Here is an 18,314-nt window from a genome sequence, read left to right as displayed (position 1 = left end):
CAAAGAGGCATGGGATGGAGGGACGGCAAGAGGAAATGGGAATCTCAGAACCTGGGGTGTGGATGTACAAGTGGCCAGTGTAAAATGAGTCTCCCTGGGGAACCGGTCTAAAGAGAGAAAGAGGGTAAGATAGAGTGGCCGCTAGAGGGAGACAAAAGGTCAGAAAAGCTTCCACGTGTCTCTGTGTTTGATCGTTTGGGAAACACTCAAGTATGGTTCATGGCTGGAAGGAGGAGCCCGTGGAGAAGGTAAGCGTATGGAACCGAGCGAATCTCAAGGCAGGAGAATTTGTAAAACTATGATCCCTGCTCTTGCAGTTGGTGCGGAGCTCCTCATTCCTACGCCTCACCTTCGCCCTCCGCTACCCTGCGAGGTTCCTCTGAGCCCTTGCCCTTGTTGGACCGTGGTTCCTGGAACTGCCAGTCTTCTGTTCACATGGGCCATGGGGGCAGCATAGGATGCCTCGGTGACTTCTCCCTGCCCCCATTCTGTGTTTGCACCCCAAGTGCCTCATGTACTCAGAATCAGGGAAGCTCACTTGCACTTGTCCCTCATTTCTTTGGCTCCTTGCCCACTGGCATGAGGAATCCAATGCACTGAGAGGATGAGAGTGGCACCTAGGAGGTGTTGAATTCAATAGTACATAGCCTGTAGTTTAAGGGACTTGGAGGTGGAGTGTCCGCAGCAGTGACTGGGAAAGGCCTCGGGCACACCCGTTACCAGAGTTTTGCCCAGAGCAAAAGGCCGGGGTGAGGGAGGGCAGGGAAAGGCTTGGGTCCACTCCCCCAAGGGCGATGCTCTGCAGGGCCCACAGGATGGGCTTGAGGTGGGGGTGAGGGAAACACCTGGGGCATCCCAGGAGGACGACCCACCCTGCTGCTCTCCTGGGGCTCAGGCCCAGGCCTGGGGGCTCTGGGGGAAAGGACAGGGGGACAGGCTGGCACAGCTACATTGTTTCCAACCTAGGCGGCAGCTTTTGGCCTGCACCCCACCCTCACAGGGTCCCTTCCAGTGGTGCCACCCACCCCTCTCCTGGGGCTGTGCGGGATCAGGCTAGTCAATGAGCTCCAGGCCTGGGACCTGGTCCATGGTTGGGCCTCTGCTGCCCGAGCCCCGGGGTTGTCCTGTGCAGAGCAGGGAGCCCCCAGACCCAGCACTGCTATCACAGCTGCAGCCCCCCGCCCAGGCTAGGCTGCACACTGGCGGTAGGCAGGGGGCACGCAAGGTGCATATGGAGGGCGACGGGTGAACTGTGAAACCCAGCATAGGAGGTGCTTTCCCTGCAGGTCTGATGAGCAGGGAGGGGCAGGGCAGGTTGGAGCATCTGGAGGCTAGAAATGCCCAGTGTCTCCTTAAGCACTGTCCCCTGCGCTAGTGGAGACATTTGTCAGATGCACCTAAGATCTGCTCTTTTGGATGGATGTGTGTGACTGTACATTTCACCTCAGTTTAAAACAATATTGTTACATGGAAACCACAAGCGGCAGGACTTCGTGTACTGTGATACCACTTAGGGGAAAGTGGAGGGCCAGCTGCATTTTCTGTAGGCAGGCAGGCATGTGGGCAGGCAAGAGCATGCACTCAGTGCCCACTGGGGACAGCCACCAAAGCAGGGGGAGAAAGGGAAGAGGCCTAGGCCTGGCGTGGGAAGTCATGTGGATGAGCGGTTGGGACCAGGACCAACGGCTGGAGCCAGGCTTCCAAAGGCTCAAGGGTTTGGCCTTTCCCCGCAGCCTAAGCCGCCATTCCTGGGGCAGCTGGGCCTCAGCTAGGGGTTGCCTACAAACTCCTATTGTTTTCTGATTCTTAGCCTACCCCTGGGCAGCAGTTCTGGGGACACTTGGTGAGATAGTCCAACTGCACTGGATTCTTTTCCATAGCGAACCAGGTCAGTTCCCTCGACGCAGAGATGTTGTCCTGGGCTGGTGGCCTGGGCTCTGCCTGAGCCATTCCGTGGGTGGAGTGGATGGCAGTGAGACTTCCTTCATAGGCCACATCTTCAATTTCAGCAGAGATGTGCTGAGGAGGGGAATTTTCCATGGTGATGACATGGGCATTGATGATGTCATCTCCGCACAGCAAGAAATCAACAGACTCTCAGATGAAATATTAACGCTGGGGGCTAAAGTCAGACATTGGAAGCATTTGTCCCAATCTTCATCCCAGGGAGCAAATAGTTTAGAGCCAAATGAAATCTGCAAAGGGCAGAGTACCATCAAGGAACTTGAACAAAATCGAACGAGGGAAATTATGGCCATCATCTTGCAGTGGTGGTATTACAGAGTGTCTACGAACAGGAAATGGCAGAAATTATTCACAGGCACCAAAAAAATTAAATGGCTGTGAAAAAAAGATTAAAGACCTGCAAAACCTGTTACAGAAGGATGACTCTGGAATCAGAGTCACTAGTAACTCTAAAATTCAGGATCTGCCCAAAACCACTCAAGTTCCACAAGTGAAAAAGCGGAGTCCACCAGGAAAACTGAAGAACTTGAGGACAGCATATAACACCTACGAGACAAACTCTCTTTTGTAGATTTTTTTTTAAAGATTTTATTTATTTATTTGACAGATCACAAGTAGATGGAGAGGCAGAGAGAGAGAGAGAGAGAGGGAAGCAGGCTCCCCGCCGAGCAGAGAGCCCAATGCGGGACTCGATCCCAGGACCCTGAGATCATGACCCGAGCTGAAGGCAGCGGCCTAACCCATTGAGCCACCCAGGCGCCCTTTTTGTAGATGTTTTGAGGAGAGAATAGGCGTTAACTAACATGGGCGCCCCCACTCCGGAGTGGGAAAGCTCCCGGGCGTGTGGGCGGGGCTAAAAGGAGTCCAATAAATCGTCGGCAGGCCGAATTGGCGGGGAAATTGTCCAATCAGCGACTGGGTAGATGCGCCAATCAGCAGGAAGGTTGTTAGCGCAGCCGACCGGAGCCGCGTCTCTGAGCCGTGGTCTCAGAAGCTGGCGGTTCCCCTCAGCACCTGTGGACCCGGCTCATATCTCTCCGCCGGGCACAGCATCCTGGAACCCCCGCGCCCAAGGACGGCGGCCTGAGGAAACCCTCTTTCACTTCCTGCTTTTCCTCCTCCACACAGACGACGAGGGAGTGCGTGGCGCTTGTGAAGATGCTTCTTTGCTCAGAGGTAACCTGCGGGGTGAGGGCTCAGGGGTCCGCGTCCTCTGGGGGCTTGGGCCTCGGTGGGAGGCGGGCCTGTGTCTCAGGAACACGCTGGTTTGCCAAAAGGTAGCTGTCACCTCATGCGCCCCTCGTTTCACGCCTGTGAAGAGCCCAGAGCGGGGCTTCATTTATGGAGCTGCTAATTATCTCACCTGTGCTGTGCCGCGGTCCTGGAGATAGCGGGACTGGGGACGCGGCGGGAACCAGCAAGACGGGGGTGTCGGCCTTCTTGGGGCTAAAGTCTTGCTGGAAGACCAACGTGAACCGAATAAGTGTCGTCTTGACGAGGAAGAAGTTCTCCCTCTTGAGTAGGTTACATTCCACTGGGGGTTGTCAGGATCCCCATTGTGCACCTGACATCAGGCCAGTCAAGGCTGGGGTGGGGGGGGGGGGTCGAGTGCGGGCCCAGGACCGGGTAATATTGGTGCACAGAGCCAGTACTTTCCAGAGCCCTTGCGTGGAGGCCCCTGGAGTCTACATTCTCAGGGGTGTAGTGGGGGCAGCGTTGTGAGCACAGATGTGTGTCCCATATTGGCAAGCACGAGGCTGGAGTGTAGTTCGTTCAGCAGAAATTGTTGAGAGTGTACTTTGTGGTGGGCCCTTCCTTTTGGGTGGGTGGTGGTGGGTGGTGATTGGGAACACATGTTAAATAGTCTGACAGGTGTCTGAGGTACTCACCACCTGTTTGGACAAGACAGGAAGCAAGTAATTACCCGTGAAATACATAATTACAGTTTTTCCTTGAGTGCTGAGAAATACAGGGTGCATTAGAGTTTGTCATTAAGCTGAGACCAGAAGGCTAAGAAATAACTGTGGATGTGGGAGGGTGTTTCGTTAGAGCAGGGAAGGAGTGTGAACTGAATGTCCTTGAAGCTGGGGCCACATGGGGGACACTATAGGGTCGGGAAAACCAAGGTTTGGGGTTAAGACTTGCACTTTCTGTAGGTTCTTGGAGACTAAGCATAGTGATTTAAAACATGGAGTCCAGATCCAAGCTGATTGTAGCTCTGCCTCTTATAAGCCATGTTCCTAATCCATTGTATGTCTCAGTTTCCTGATCTGAGAAATGGGGATGATAATAATGATCGGAAAGATGAAATGATACTTAACATTAATGAAACACTTAGTGCCATGTCTGTCATGTAGTAGGTGTTAGTGGTGGTTGATTCAATGAATAGATAAGTACAGAAGTTTTGAAGACTTGGAGGCATTCTGTGGTGACGTTTGTGAATGTAAATGGACTCCACCCAACTTCATTTGTTCCCCAGCTTTTAGGTGCCGCTGACCTCATGTGTGGCACTGTTGAATTAGAAATAATTTTTCTCATATGAACTGCTGTTTGCTAAGAGACTCTGAAGTGCCACTGAAACTATCGGAGAGAAAGGAAATAGTTTCTAGTAGCATATTACAATTTCATTTACTTAAAATTGTTGTTGGTATTGATTTATTTAATATTTGTTGGTAACAGTTTGTGCAAACCTGCTTACTTAAAAAAAAATAAATTAACTATAGAGTAACACAGACACAACAAAAGGACGGAGAAGTTGTATAACTCAAGTTTGCCTTTTCGTGACTCTATTCGATGGTTTTTATAATTTCTCTGTTCTTCTCTGCCTTAGTTTCCACTACCCCGCTGTGTCTGCAGCCATCTCAGCATTGTAGGGGAAGTTTGGATTTGGAATTGCAGAGACTCTAAGGCTATTGTACTGAGCCCAAATAGCACATCAGCAGAGCCTGTGGGGCTTTTAAAACAAAACACAGATGCTCACGTCCTCCTCTAGATTCACTGAGTCAGAATCTTCTGGGATAGGTCCCGGGCTATAAAGACCAGGTATATTTGCCATGTGGATACATTTCATGACAGTTTTTTTTGTGCTGGACTTTCCTTCATCTGAAGAACATGCAAAAGGATTAGGAAAATCCATACATTAATGTTTGGAGATATTTTACAGGGCTCTGTCCTTCAAGTTCTGTGATATCATGATCGGCCACTTCACTGTGGTGTGTTAAACCCTTAAATCTTGTCAGAAAGTCATGTTATTAATACCATAGGGATTCCTTGCATGAATCATGGTCAAATCCCCTTCTGCCTCTGACCTTTCTTTGGAATGGGGATAAGAATGGTAACCTGCCTTTGGGATGTAAGGACTAAATGAGAAATAGATCCAAGGCAGTCAGTACAGGATCTGGCCCAGAGGGAAGCCTTCCACAAGTTATTATTACTACTTCTAATTTCCCTCCATTCTTTTTTTTTAACAGATTTATTCATTTATTTTAGAGTATGTGCAGAGGAAAAAGGAGGAGGAAGGAAAGGAAGGGGAAAGAATCTCAAGCAGAATCCACACTGAGTGTGGAGCCCGATGTGAGATTGGATCTCTCAACCCTCAGATCATGACCTGAGCCAAAACGAAGAGTCCAATGCTTGACCGACTGGGCCACCCAGGTGACCCATGATTTCCCTCCATCTGAATATTATTTGGTTGAAGTTACTGACTGTGTCCTAGCTGTGGGTCATGCTGGTTCCTGCTGCCTTAGGTTACAGCCATAAAGCCCCAAAATCCATTAAGAAAGCCGGTTGGCCTCCCAGGAGTGCTAGGATTCTGCTGTTTTGGTATGTTCCCTCCTTCAGTGCGGAGCCCTTGTGGAGCTAGCCATGCAAGGAATTGTCTGAAAGGACTGCTGGAAGGACTAGATATGGAGTGTTCTCCCCAGTGCTTGGCGCACAGCAGGTGTTCAAGACTGGTAGTGAGTGTCAGCACATGTCACCATCATCAGTGTCCTGACCTTCATCATGGACTGGTGCTCTCACTCCCACCATCCTACAGTTAGAACTCTTCTATGGGACATATTGGGCTTATATGTTGTTATATTTTAATAATTCTATTTGGTTCAATAGGAATCTTTCGAGCACTTACTGTGATCACCAACTCTTGTCGCTCCCGATCCCTCACTCCCTTATCTTCCCATCCTGCTCTTCCCTTAAGGCAGTTACCTATTTTTTTTTTATCTTGTGACCCCCATCCCTATCTCCTCCCCATGAATGACCTGGGAAATTCGGTGTCCATAATCGCCAGCCTCCTCTCTTTCCTCAGCCTCTCCTTAGCCATTACCTCCCTCTCTTTGCTTTGACCCTATCCCTTCGGTGTGTGTGTGTGTGTGTGTGTGTGTGTGTGTGTGTACATCTTTCCTTAAGTCCCCAAAGGAGCTGCCTGTGTTCTCATACCCTGCATTTTCAGGATCAGGGGATTCAAGATTGGTGTCCTCCCTCTTCTTTGCCCCCATGCCATTTCCTTGTGATCCATGGTCCCCAGGTGGAGCACGCTGGCCTCATCATTACTGTTTTCTCCTAACCCCCCATAGTTATTAAACTAATTCATGGAAGACTTGGGTGCTGGGCCCACAGTCTTCCACTATGTCTCCTGCTACAGGCCTAGGTGGCCTTCATGTGCACATGGAGCACCCAGCTTCCACACAGGGCACTCATTTTCTCAAATGCCTACTTTGGCGTGATGACTTCTGCCACCACTCCCAGCGTGGTGCCCTGGATTTCCACCCTAGTGCTGTACCACCTTGCACCTGAGCAGTACAGCTCCTTTCAACCCCGATCTCTTCTTTCCCTCATGTTCCATCTGTTATTTCTGCTTTGCCGTCAGTGTGCTCTTCTGGAGGACCTCCTTAGATTTTTCTGTCCTTTATTCTCCCTCGAGGCTCTCATCTCTCAGCTGAGCTTAGAATTCCCAGCCCATGATTCATCTGTTGTCCTGGAAGTGCTTCTACTTCCCTTGCCTTTCATCTGAGTAAACCCCAAACCCTGGGTGAAACAAGGCATCCATGTTCACCTTGAATCCTGATGGTGGGAATCACACAGCAGGGCCGCTCAGAATGACTGTGAGTTCCTGTGAACCAGCCTCACCTGTGCCCTCATGGAGCTCCCCCATTCTATGGTTCTCTGGGAAGCTCCCTTTCCCACTCTCTGGAATCCTTCCAGCAGACTTTTTGCACTCTCCTCAACCCTGTAATTGATGCCACCCTCCTCCTTCATTCTCTGCGTAACATGGGCGATGGGATGGGTCCTGCTTCACAGAGAAGATGGGAACCTTCAGATTGGAACTCCATGAACATCCCTCCAAGAAAAGGAACTGACCTTTCCTCCCGTGACACTGGTCAGCATCCTCCCCAGAGGCCACTGGGAGCACACCTGTCCTTAAGCACAATGGGTTCATTACTCATCATTGGGGAGAACCCACATCAAGGGCACTGTGGGGCTGATCAGTAAGAAAGGTGTTAGAAAGAACATACAAAATTTGGGCTTTGAGCAGATGTATTTGAGAGTGTTCAAGGAAGCAGGGGTGTGCTCTGGACTGGGTGCTGATGATGGGAGGTGAATCAGTGCTGGGATTGGGTAACTCCATCAGTCTTTTCTAGAGGGAGGTATGAGTAGTGAGATGAACTATGTTATTCAGAAGGAAGGCATTCACTCCTATGAGCCAGGAGAGGGGATGATTGGTATTTTGTGGTGGACCAACCACCTGGTTTTGTCTGAGTGGGTCTATTTTGTCTCCCTTCTTCACTCTAGCCAGGTCACCTTGTGCTGCTGTTCTGCGAGGTCATTTGTGTCCAACAGGGGAACCATATGGCCTCTCTATGCATGCCAGGCTACTTCTACCAACCTTGCAGCCTTTCTCATGGTGCCAGGCCACCTCCTTGATGTCAGCACTGCTCTTCCTTCTTGCCCAGTGGAGGAGGGAAGTCTTCACAAGACAAACAGGTGTTTGTTCTCCAGACAGGAGAAACTAGCCTGGACACTGAAGCCCAGGGCTGTGTCAGTGGCACCTGATGTTGTGTTGGAGAGCAGGGAGCAAGAGAGCATTCTGGAGAGGCTGTCAGAGAGTGAAATGCGGGAGGACCGAGGGGTTCCAAGTCGGGGAGGTGATGTGCTCTGGGTTTTCGACCATCCCCAGGAGCCGCATGGGAGCTGCACTGTGACAGAGGGCAAGTCTGTTCCCTTTTCCTTCCCTGTGGGCAGACCCCTGGTTCAGGTCCCTTCTCCTGCCTGCTCTGTTGCAACACATCCTCCTCATCCTACCTGCTTCTCTTACAGCTCTCTCTCCCAACCATGTGCTCCTGCTCTGGCTAGGGTGATCTTTTTGGAATCCCACATCTTCTCCTGTTAATGTATTACTGGAAACCTTTTGATTCCCCATGAGCTACATGGTGAGAATCTGTACTGCTTGGTGTGACTCCCTTTGCTTTTCATGATCCTCCCACGGTACCCTGGGTCTCCTCCTGCCAACTGGAAATCTGCATTTGCATGTCTCAGTGTTATCTCAAATCCAGTCTTTCCAAAACTGTTCTCAAGATTCCCTTCCTGTATTTTCCTTCTTGCCACCTCCACCCCACAAGCTCTATGAATGGGACCACTGTGTCCTTCAGCTCCCCCGTGCAAAAGGAAGGAGTCATCTGCTTTGACTTTCTTCCCCTTTCTGCTGTCACTCCCCCAGGCCTGTGATTTTATCTGCTAAATAGTTTTTGGAATCTACCATGTTTTCTCTACATTTGCTTCTGCTCTTGTAGTCCGAGTTATGATCATTTGTCTTTTGAGACATGGTTAGTCTGCTCAGTTAGCTTCCAGGTTCTTCTCCATTCCCCAGATTCCCATGTTCCCCTGGAGCCACAGGTATGTGGAAGGCCCATTCTATCATGTCACTGCCTAGTTTCATGGCTTCTTGTTGCTGTTGGAGATGAACCCAAACGTTCCTTCTGTGGCTGCATGGCTGCTCTGTCCTCCTTCTCCAGTCTTGCTTCCAGCTCACCTTCCCTGCCCTATAGGATCCAGTCAGTCCTTCCAATGTGCCCTGTGCCTGCTGGTCATGGGGAAGCTCGGCTGCTCCCTCTGCCTGAGACACTTTCTCCCCCAAGACAAGAGATGCTGCCGGCTTGGATCAGGGTGGTAGGCGTGGAAGTGCTGCTGATTGACCCAAGTCTGGGTACATGTTGAAGGAAGAGCTGATGGGATGTGCTGACAGATTGGATGTGGATGAGCCCCATGAGTCAAGAAGGTGCCCAGCCTCTGGCTCTTCTAGCTCATGTCAGATGCGGCTCCCTCCGGAGGCCCCTGACACCTACAGACAAGGTCTAGCCCACTATCTCTTCTCTGTGCATGTCCTTTATGGCAGTCAGTCCTGTCACAACACAGACATCTTATTTACCCTGTGGGAATAATGGTACCCGGAGGGACCATGTGTGTCTCAGTGCCTCGTGCCCTGTAGATCCCAGTAAGTACTTCTCAGCCAGCAGAGTGATGAGGAACTAAATTAGATGCTCAAGGTTCTATTTCCTGATCAGGTCTCCAAATTGCCATGTTCTATTTCACTGGTTTTTATGTTGGTCTGTATGTTTTAGAAAGCAGGCCAGGGGCTGCAGGACTTCTGAAATTCTATTGTGAGAATTCCTGTTAATGTGATTTTAACCTCATTAAAAAATGTCCCCCTTGTCGGTGGGGGGTCTCCTAAGCCAGCTTTCATGACGGCGGTGCAGTGACTATGCTCCGGGCCTTCACATGCGATGACCTGTTCCGCTTCAACAACATAAACTTGGATCCACTTACAGAAACTTATGGGATTCCTTTTTACTTACAGTACCTTGCCCACTAGCCAGAGTACTTCATTTTTTGGGAGGCACCTGGTGGAGAGTTAATGGGTTACATCACGGGTAATGCAGTAGGCTCAGTAGCTAGGGAAGAATGGCACAGGCACATCACTGCTCTCTCTGTTGCCACAAAATTTTGATGCCTTGGTTTGGCTGCTAAAGTTATGGACTTATTAGAGGAGATTTCAGAAAGAAAGGGTGGATTTTTCAGTGATCTCTTTGTAAGAGTGTCTAACCAAGTTGCAGTTAACATGCACAAGCGGCTGGGCTACAGCGTGTACAGGACGGGTCATAGAGTCCCACTCAACCAGCAACCGGGAGCCTGATGAGGATGCCTATGATATGAGGAAAGCTCTTTCCAGAGACACTGAGAAGAAATCCATCATACCATTACCTCATCCTGTGAGGCCTGAAGACACTGAGTAACCATGGCCAGTGGTTCTTAGTCTGATGCTCCAGATATTTTATGGACAATATTATTTTCATTGGATGATCTTGGAGCTCAATTAGGAGAAAAGTAATCATTTAGGTCTTACGACTTCAAGAAAATACATGACCATGACCTGGGCCCAAACTTCAATTTCCAATTAGCAATATCATACCTACTAAAGCTGTTCACTGTAATAAAATTCAATCAAAAAGGCAGCGAGGTCAGATGGAAACATTCCACTATTTTGGGTCATAATATTCACTATATGCTAAGGAAAAAACTTGCTCCAGTCTCCTCCTAAATTCTGTGCCTGAGAACTACTGCCATCTATATTTTTTATTTTGCATTGAACTGTTATTTGAAGATTTTTTAAAAAGATTTTTAAAAATTTATTTATTTGCCAGACAGAGATCAAAAGTAGGCAGAGAGGCAGGCAGAGAGAGAGGAGGAAGCCGGCCCTCTGCTGAGCAGAGAGCCCGATGTGGGGCTCGATCCCACAACCCTGGGATCATGACCCGAGCTGAAGGCAAAGGCTTTAACCCACTGAGCCACCCAGGAGCCCCTTAATTGAAGCTTTAAAAGCATATATGAAATGTAGAAATCTAAGATGAATATAAAATGCACTGTAGACTCTAAAAAAACAAAAACAAACAAAAATGTCCCCCTTGACGTGCAAATGGGTCACAGGATCACCTCTTGGCAGAGGCAGCATTTTCTGGACAGCCTAGGCCTTTCCAGCACAGTGTTGGCATCTACACAGCTCAGCCCAGAGAGCAGGTTGAGATTTTGATCTGAGATATTCTGAAGGTGGGGGTGGCTGTTTTCCCTCCCCAGAGAAGATAGGTCACTTGAGAATGAGAATACTCTCATTCTACGGAGGATAAATTAGCTGCCAAACTTGCCCATCAAGAAAGTTGAATAAATCATGCCTTTTCACCACCTCCCCCCTCCCATTTTTTCAAAAAGGGAACAAATTAAAATTTGGAAAATATTTATGGAAAACAATGGTTTCAGATCTAGAATACTAATTATTTTTCTTTTACACTTAATTTTAATTTTTAAGATTTTATTTTCAGAGAATCTGTGTCCCTAACTTGGGGCTGGATTCATAACCACCAGATCAAGAATCCCTGTTCTTCCAACTAGCCAGCAAGGTGCCCCTTTAGGATTAACTTTGTAAATGACAAAAGTGAATACATTTCCCCCACCCAGTATCCTAATTTAAATAAAGTGGGCATATAAGTTCTTGCCTCATTTTTCTTTTTTTAAAATCGGCTAAATGGTATTCCACAGTGTGGTTGTACTTACGTGACGATACTTCAGTTCATCATTTGGGTGGCTATTAGGGCTGTGATGAACATTTTTGGATGTGTGTTTGAATTTCCCAGTGAGATGGATTTCAGGGGAGAAGCTTCTATGAAATGGTCCTCAAAAGAGGTTATGTCAATTTCTGTTCTCACCCATGGTAAGTGAGATGCTCATCACAGAATAGTCTCAGTCTCTTAAACTGTCAGCTGGCAGGCAGAAAAAGATTCCTTGTATTTTGAGAGAAAGAGAGAGAGAATGGGGAAGGGGCAAAAGGAGAGGGAGAGAGAGAATCTGAAGCATGTTTCCCTCTGAGCGCAGAGCCCGAGTGGAGCCGGATCCCACAACCCTGAGACCATGACCTGGGCCAAAATCAAGAGTCAGACGCTCAACCCACTGAGCCACCCAGGTGCCCCTGTTTATATTTTTATAATCAGTAGGAAGACTGAGTATTTTTAGTTGGTCACTGTCACTGATAGTTTTTTTACCTGAACCGTTTCTCCTTTTCATTTCCTACTGGGTTGTCTGTTTGATTATTTATGTTTTTATTGTTGATTTGTTATTTTTTATTTTGAGGTTTTTTTCCTTAAGATTTTATTTATTCATTTGGGGCGCCTGGGTGGCTCAGTGGGTTAAGCCTCTTCCTTGGGCTCAGGTCATGATCTCAGGGTCCTGGGATTGAGCCCCACCTCGGGCTCTCTGCTCAGCAGGGAGCCTGCTTACCCCTCTCCCTCTGCCTGCCTCTCTGCCTACTTATGATCTCTCTCTCTGTTAAATAAATACGTGATATCTTTATTTATTTATAAATGAAATCTTAAAAAAAAGATTTTATTTGACACAGAGAGAGCGTGCACAAACATAAGCAAGGGGAGCAGCAGAGAGAGAGAGCACAGGTAGGCAGAGTGACAGGCAGAGGGAGAGGGAGAAGCAGGCTCCCCCCCCAGAGCAGGAAGCTGGAAGCAAAGCTGGATCCCAGGACCCTGGGATCATGACCTGAGCCAAAGGCTGAGCCTCCCAGGTGGCACTTTATGTTGATTTCTAAGAACTTTTTATGTGTAGAATGGTAGTCCTTGGCCTCTGTACTTGTTGCAGTATTTTGTCCCAAACTCTTCTTGTTTTTGAGTTTAGCTTGTACCATACATTTCATGATACATTTCATTCTGAATCTTTATGGTGCCAAATCTGACAGTTTAACTTCATGGCTTGTGGCTTTAAGATGATGCTTTAAAAGACCTTTTCAATCAGTACTACATTTTCTTTTAGCACTTTTATGGTTTTGGCTTCTATTGTCTACACCATTTATCTATCTGTATTATTTTGTATGTTATAAGGTAGCCCTTTTTGTCCTACACCACCTAGCAATGGTCTATATCCCCCATGGATTTGAAATGTCACTTAGATACCAAATTCTTATATATGCGTTAACACAGCCATGTGCATATCCTTCCTCACTTCCAGTTGGACTTGCTTTTTTCATTTTGATGCCTACACATTTTGACTTGCAATGTAACTTAGTTGTGAATTGATTGAGAGGTCCCATAGCTTGCTTCTCAGAGTAATAGGTTTGTACCAGGGAACAGCACTGTTTTCTTAGTTCATTTGAGACACTGTACTCCAGGAAGGAAGAAAAGAAAGGGACACTGACAAAACACACGTTTAAGAGCAATAGCTTTTCAGAAGCCCTACCATGAAGATTTCAACATATGTGTCATTGGCCAGAACTAGGCATGTGGTCCTACCCCTAGCTGCAGGAACATGTGGAGGGGAGAATTTCTCACAGGGCAGATTGGTACCTCATAAAAATTGGTATCCCCTTACTAAAGAAGGGGTAGGTCAATATTGAAAGGGGAACTTGGGTCAGTCACATCTTTCATCTATTTCTTTTTTCCTTTAGAATTTCCCTAGGTAGGGGTACCTGGGTGCTTTAACTGGGTTGAGTGTGTGAGTCTTGATCTCAGCTGAGGTCTCAATCTCAGGGTTGTGAGTTCAAGCCCCATGTTGCGTTCCATGCTGGGAGTGGAGCCTTCTTAAAAGAAAAAAAAAAAAAGAAAAGAAAAGAATTACCCCAGGTATTCCTAAAGACAGAGGGGGAGGGGAAGGAAGAAAATGGAGGTGGGAGGGAAGGGTAGAGAAAGAGATAATTTATAAAATAAAATGCTCAGGTGTTCAGTGTTAAGTTTGTTGAGCATTAAGAAATGTACACAACATGGATTTGAATTGCATGGGTCCACTTATATGCGGATTTTTCGATAAATATAGTACAGTAATGCAAATGTCTTTTCTTCGTGATTTTCTTTTTTTTTAAAGATTTTATTTATTCATTTGACAGATAGAGATCACAAATAGGCAGAGAAGCAGGCAGAGAGAGGAGGAAGCAGGCTCCCTGCTGAGCAGAGAGCCCGATGTGGGGCTCCATCCCAGGACCCTGGAATCATGACCTGAGCTGAAGGCAGACGCTTTAACCCACTGAGCCACCCAGGTGCCCCTCTTCATGATTTTCTGAATATTTTCTTTAGCGTACTTTAGTGAGGGAATACAATGTATAATCCATTTACCATACAAAATATATGTTAATCAACTGTTTCTATTATCAGTAAGACTTCTGGTCAGCGGTTGGCAATTAGTAGTGAAGTTCTGGGGGAGAAAAAATTTATATGCAAATTTTTGACTGCACAGGAATGGGTACCCCTAGCCACTGCATTGTTGAAGGGTCAACTGTATATCTGTGTACCAGCCCCCAAACACAAGACATAAAGTGTATCTGTAACTCCAGAAGTTACCCTTGTATCTCTTTCTAGTTGGTCTCCTTACCCCCACTGGTCATTTTCTGATTTCAGGATCTATGGTAGATTAGATTTGCCTGTTCTTGAACATTATATAAACAGAATCATGCAGCATGTATTCTTTGGTCTTCTTTCACTCTGCATGTTCTTTGAAGTTTTTCCCTGTTGTGTGCACGTATCAAAGATAAACAGCGCCAGATCTTAGTGCAAGTGGTGAGGACAGATTTTAATCTAATAACTACTACAATCAAGAAAAGAGTCCTGTATGCATGAAACTCAACCTGGATTTGTCCAGAGGGCTTTTTAAGGAGAGAATGAGGGAGTAAGGCCGGGGCTGAATAAAGTCAGGGAAGGAAAAGATGACAAAAAGTAGGAAAGGTCTTTGTCCCTGTGAAACCTCCTGGGTTTGCTCACTGGGAGGCAGGGGCCTGATTTTTCAGTGTTGGCTGAAGAAATAGTAGCTACCGTGAGTTTTCTCAGGTAGGCGCTAAGGGGGACTGGCGCCATCCTCGGTGAGGGGCCTTGAGCTGTTAGAAACTATGTTAGTGTTTGGTGAAGTCTGTGTATGATAAGTCAAGGTTGAGGTCTAGTTGAGAAGAGGGCTCAGAGGACACTGGGTAGAGTTTGGTCAAGGAGAAAGTCTTTGTCAGTGTAAAGATAGTTTGCTCCTTTGTATGTAGTTTGCATGTACTATGATTTATTCATCTGTTCATCTGATGATTAGACATTTCATTGTATCTAAGTTTTTGGTCATTGTGAATAGGCTACAATATTCTTACAGAAATCTTAAATTTCTCCTGAACTTGCTTAGTGGGATTGCTTAGTCACAGGGTGGGGATATATAGAAGTGCTAGCCTAGTTTCCGAAGTGGTTGATCAGTTTACACTTCCCACCAGCAATATAGTGACACTCCAGTTGCTCAGCATCCTCATTAACATTCTGTGTTGTCAGTGAGGGTGAAATAGCATCTCATTATGCTTTCACATTGCATTTCCCTGGTGACGAATGATCTGAGTTAGGCACCTTTTCGTGTGTGTAGTGGGCATTCCTACATCTTTTGGGGACTGTCTGTTCAAGTCTTTTGCCCATTGTTGTTGTCAATGTTGTTTTTGGTTTTGACTTCTTGGAGTTTATTATGTATTCTGGATAGGAATTCCTTGTCAGACAGATGCATGATAAATGTACATGGATAGGAGAATGAAAATTTAAAATATTTTACAGTAGCATCTAAGATATAAGCTGGTTGGAGTGACTGGGTGGCTCAGTTGATGACTTATCTGGCTTTTGATCTCAGCTCAGGTCTTGAACTCAGGGTTGTGAGTTCAGGCCTTGCTTTGGGCTCCATGCTGGGTGTGGAGCCTACTTACTAAACAAAAACAACAACAAAAAAGCAAACTGACTATGAATAAATCTCATGGAAGATATGAAGCAGCCTTACACAGAAAACTATAAGGCATTGTTGAGAGGAATTCAAGAAGACCAAAATAATTGAGAGATATGCTTTGTTCATGCATCGGAAGATTTGATGTCATTGAGATTTCTGTTTTCCATGACTTGATTCATGCAGACAATGTAATCCCAGTCAAAATGCTAGCCATCTTTTCCCTCTATTTTAGTAGAAATGAACAAGTTGATTCCAAAATATATATGGAAATGTGAAGGATCTAGCCACAAAAGTCTTTAAAGGAACACAGTTGAAGAACCTACAATGATTATCCCTGCTCAATTTTTTATTAATTATTTTTATTAACATATAATGTATTAATTGCCCCAGGGGTACAGGTCTATGAATCATCAGGCTTACACACTTCACAGCACATTCCTGCTCAATTTTAAGACTGATTGTAAAACCACAGTAATCAAAGTCTTTGCCATAAAGATAGATCAATGAAACAGAACAGAGTGTACAAAATAGGTCAATCACAACAAGTACTGTTGATTGATTTGGGCCCAGGGTGTCAAGTCAGTTCAGTGGGGGAAAGAGAAGTCATTTTTTAAAAAAGATTTATTTATTTGAGAGAGGGTGCTAGATCATGACCAGGGAGGAAGGGGAAGGAGAAGCAGACTCACAGCTGAGCAGGATGCCTGATGTGGGGCTCAATCCCAGGACTCTGAGATCATAACCCAAGCTGAAGGCAGAGGCTTAACCCACTGAGCCACCCAGGTGCCCCAGATTGAAGTTTTTTTGTATATTTACTGTCCTTTTCCCATTTTAAAATCTGAATGTCTTTTTCTGACTGGTTTTTAAGGTTTATTTATTTGAGAGAGAGAGGGAGAGAGAACAAGAAAGAGAGAAAACACGAGTTCGGAGGGGAAGGCAGAGGAAGAGAAAGAGACAGAGAAGAGAGAATCTCAAGCAGGCTCCCCACTGCACACGGAGCCTGGCGTGGACATGGGGCTCAGTCTGACAACTAAAAGATCATGACCTGAGCCAAAATCAATCAAGAGTTGGACACCTGAGTGAGACTGAGCAGAGGGTGGTGTGCTCATTATGAAAGTAAAAGTCCTCAGTTCGCAGTCCCTCTACCTCCACGCTGTGGTCTAAAATACCTGCTTGCATTAGAGCGCTTTTGACCACAGTTCAAAGACCAGAACTCTGGGAGAGATGGATCATGAATCCAGTCATCCTCATTTACTAGATTTTCAGTAGTGCACTAAGGCACAAGGAGACAAGGTAATTTGGTTTTGATGGAGAAAGGAGACAGGTCGTGAAAAACCGGAATATAAAAACCATGAAACTGGGGTGCCTGGATGGCTCAGTGGGTTAAGCCTCTGCCTTCGGCTCAGGTCATGGTCTCAGGGTCCTGGGATCGAGCCACACATCAGGCTCTCTCCTCAGCAGGAAGCCTGCTTCCCCCTTTCTCTCTGCCTGCCTCTCTGCCTACTTGTGATCTCTGTCAAATAAATAAAATCTTAAAAAAAACAAACCCTGAAACTCCACAGTCCTGAAGGAGGCCCTATGAAGGCTGATAAGTGGAGTTAAAGAAGTAAAACAAGCCCTTCTGGCAAAATATTTCATTACAGACCAGGGCCTATACCTTATTTGTCTGGGGGATAATCTGTTCAGGGAACCAGGAAAGTAATAAGACAAAGAAAAGACCAGTATTATAATTCTTCTCAGAGACTGAGTGTGTGTGGCTGGAAGTAATTTGGGATATTGTCTAAGAAACCCATAAAGGACACATGATTCAAAGGAGGAAGTTGCTAACCACCTACCTGAGCCAAGTAGATCAGACCAACTGCAGGGCTTTGTTTCTGACTGAGAGGGGCACATGAGTTTGGGGCCAGAGGTGCTTTGCTTGACACTCTGGGGATGTGGCTGCACACTGTCACCTATATCTTTCTTTTTCATCCTTCCCCATGCAGCAAACAGGTTTTCCTCCAAACAGATGTTGAACAAGTGTATAAAGGATGTTGGTTAAATTTTCATTATGAAGAATATTGGGCTCCCCGAGGAGCTTCACATCTCAGTCTCACTCTGGCTGCAGGAAGGCAGAGAGAAGAGAAGTGGAGAGATGCCGCACTTTTCCTGGTACTCACTTGAATCCTCAAGCTCTGCAGCTTGCTCCCTCCTCCCTTCCTGACAAAACAAAGAGAAAAAGAAGAAAAGGGGAAAAGTCGGAGGATGTATTTGGTTATCAAACACCAGAACTCCTTTCCCCTCCCTATAACGTAAATGAGATAGAGCTCCAACATCTCCTATCCCCCATTCCAAAATCGGAGAAGCTCTGAAAAATAAAACTGCTTCTCATATCTCATTTGATGCAAAACCTGACCTATCAGGAAGTGAAACTCTCTGTAGTCTTTATCCTAATCAGCAGGCATATTCATATATTTCAAAGCAGAAATATTTATTGGTATGATTTGAAGAAGCAGCTCTATGGTTTTATGTACCGTATCACCTTTACAAAAGCTGTGAAACAATGAATTCTAAAACGCATTAGCCCTATGGCTTTCAGGTAAGAAATAATA

At 46.4% G+C, this 18,314-nt stretch overlaps 1 long non-coding RNA gene and 1 pseudogene across 1 annotated transcript; both read left to right on the top strand.

Annotated features, from left to right (window-relative positions):
• Window positions 1–9,515: 9,515 nt before the first annotated feature.
• LOC125090547 (N-alpha-acetyltransferase 20-like) lies at window positions 9,516–10,305 on the top strand (annotated as a pseudogene).
• A 6,623-nt stretch (window positions 10,306–16,928) lies between these two features.
• Window positions 16,929–17,416, top strand: LOC125090554 (uncharacterized). Its single transcript, XR_007124380.1, has 2 exons — window positions 16,929–17,085; window positions 17,286–17,416. It is a non-coding gene; the product is annotated as an uncharacterized LOC125090554 (long non-coding RNA).
• Window positions 17,417–18,314: the final 898 nt, after the last annotated feature.

The sequence above is a fragment of the Lutra lutra genome, chromosome 18 (genome assembly GCF_902655055.1).
Source record: "Lutra lutra chromosome 18, mLutLut1.2, whole genome shotgun sequence".
Lineage (NCBI taxonomy): Eukaryota > Metazoa > Chordata > Mammalia > Carnivora > Mustelidae > Lutra > Lutra lutra.
This window is presented reverse-complemented; position numbering and strand designations above follow the sequence as displayed.